The following is a 2778-nucleotide window of genomic DNA, read 5'->3' as shown; positions in this document are numbered from 1 at the left end:
TTTCCCCAAAGAAAAGAAAGGACTGAGGCTTTCAATGTGGTGTTCATATTTAAGTAACTGGCCGCCTATGGAAACCTTCCCAGGCAACCTCAGCCATGACACCCAACACCTGCTGTCTTGCTGTAGCCATTCCAGCTGGTGATGCCCACACTCACAAAGGTTCAGAAGCTGTTCCTCCGGATTCAAGTTGTTAAAAGAATTAATAGTGACTATTTAATTTCTATTTTTAAAAGCACGATAAAAACAAATAAAAGGACAAAACGGTTTGAGAGTCTCCTTGTGAGTATCTGATGATGAGTGACTGACAAGTCTTGACTTTCCACTGGATGAATACATCTGACACATCCATTTGTTTTCTTTTATGGGGCGGGTTGAGCATACTCCAGACTCAGGCAGGCAGTCTGTTTGCACTCGGCTAGCCACTAGAGGGAGCCAGTGGGGTAGGACCTCTCTACCATATTTTATTTTACTACGTGTTTTGTTTTTTTTTAACTTATAAAAATTTTCAAACACATACAAAAAATAGAGGGAAATGTTTAAGGAGTCTTCATCACCAAGATGCAATCACTGTTAATATTTTTTTCATATTTGCCTTACCCTTTCTGTGTGTGAAGTATTTTAATATATAAACCCCAGACATCATGACATCACCCCTGAAAACTTCAGTTCAGTTTGCAACAGAACAAGAGATGGTCCCTTTTTTGTGAATATTACGTATTATATTAAATCAGCACTATAATATTTAGTAAGGTGCTAATCTAAAAATAAAGTAAAAATAATTTATCATATTCCAACAAAAACATATATTTTTTAAGTTTCTAAAGATTTTCAAGAGTTTTTGTGCTATGGAGAAAGGCATTCACAAGCCAAAAGCAGTTGGAAGGTGTTTTCTAGAATATTTTACTGCATTTTATTTCAGTTACAATTCCCTTGCTGGAACAAATAAGACATTCCCTACGCTCTGCAGTTAAACTGGGAGATTTCCAGCCCAGTCTCCTCTCCCAGCTAGGATTGAGTGCAAGGAGAATGACATTCCAGAAACAAGCTGTTCTTCTCCTAGCGAAGTGAGAACTCTGTAATGTGATGAACTGCCTAGAAGCTACTCTGGCATCTGTCGGGGGACATGGGCCTCTGCTAGACTCTCACTAAGTGTCCAGGCTACAGAACTCAGGGCAAAAGGGAAAGGAAATCGAGCCACTAGGCAAAGAAACTGCTCCAAAATGCAAAAGGAATGGGAAAAAGGTATCTTTATCCAAATAAGCCAGCACAATAATATTGTTAAGGACAGAAATAACTTTGTCATTAAGAAACTCCTTATGAACATTTGAATGGTCCTTTACAGCTTATAAAATGCTTTTACCCACGGTATCTCCTTTGATCTTGACCAGGTGATGAGCTGCATTATGTTTTGCCTTGGACTGCAGGTAAGTGGCCCACCTAGAACTGGAAACCAGGGTTTCTTCTACATGCTGTATTGTCTCTCGGCATTATAAATCCTGATATTCTCTCAGAACAGGCTGAAGAATCCTCGTCATCACACTTCGCACACGACGATGCGAGGCATATGGCTGTGCTGTCTTCTCCATCTCGTCATTCCCATCTCCAACAATTTGTGAAATCTCTAAGCACGAGAACTGGGTCTTTTGGCTCTTTGTCTCTGCCTTCTGGGCACACAGTAGGTGCTTTACAAATATGCTTAATGGATGAGTGCATACAGACACCAGCATGGAATGTACCTAGGACCAAGGTAGAGGAAAGAGATGAATGAGCCTTGTGGCATTTGTATTACGTATGGATTATTCATTAGGTTGTAAGTTCTTTGAGGCCAGGTTCTATGTCTGATTTCAGTTTGTATATTCCAAGATATCCCTGGCACACAGAAGTAGTATATTCACTTAAGAATTCATTTCACCAGGACCAGCCGATAATGTAGTGATTATTTCGCTGGACTCCCACATGGCCGACCACAGTTCAAGTCCTGGACCCAGTGGCTTGAAACTCACACCAGGCGTGTGTACGTGTGTACCTAAGATCCTGGGGGGAGATTGCAGTATGACCATCCCCACTGGGAGGTGATTTCTTACTTTCCTTCTCACTATCTCTGTCTCTGTCTCTCTCTCTCTCAGGCGAGTGCGCATGCCCTAAGGAAAAAAAAAAACTCTACCAAAAAAAAAAGTGAATTCATTTCATTCATTCATCCACTCTTGAACGAGCAAGGAAATCTGTAATTTGGAAAGGAATGGTTTCTTGGTCTAAAAAAAAAAGTTCCCATTAATTCCTTGAAATTTCATTTCAACCATCAAAGGCATTTTGAAACTATTACAATGGCTTCACGTTAGTTAAGAGACAGCCTGAGGAATAGGAGAAAATATTTACAAAGATTAATATCCAGAACATGTAAGGAACTCAACAGCAAAAAAGCAAAATAACATGATTAAAAAATGAGCCAGTCACATTGCCTAGCGGTTAAGGGAGCCAGATCCTACATAGCCAACCATAGTTCAAATTCTAGCCTGGGCAGCTTGAAAACCACACTGAGCACGTGTGTGTGCCAAAAATTCCAACAGAATGGAGAAATAGAGAAGGGACTGCAACATGATCACACCCCACTGGGAGGTGTTTTCTCTTTCTTCCTCTCTGTTTCTCTCTCTAGTGAGTGCTCTGGCAATAAAAAGAAATTCTATTTTTAACTTCAATGTTAATTTCTAATACAATAAACATTCATAGGTATAACACACAATAATCGGTATAAAATAATAGCTCTTTGGGCTCTTTAAC

Source organism: Tupaia chinensis, unplaced genomic scaffold, assembly GCF_000334495.1.
Source record: "Tupaia chinensis unplaced genomic scaffold, TupChi_1.0 Scaffold142846_1, whole genome shotgun sequence".
In the NCBI taxonomy this organism is placed as follows: Eukaryota; Metazoa; Chordata; class Mammalia; order Scandentia; family Tupaiidae; genus Tupaia; species Tupaia belangeri.
Note: the sequence above shows the minus strand (reverse complement) of the source record.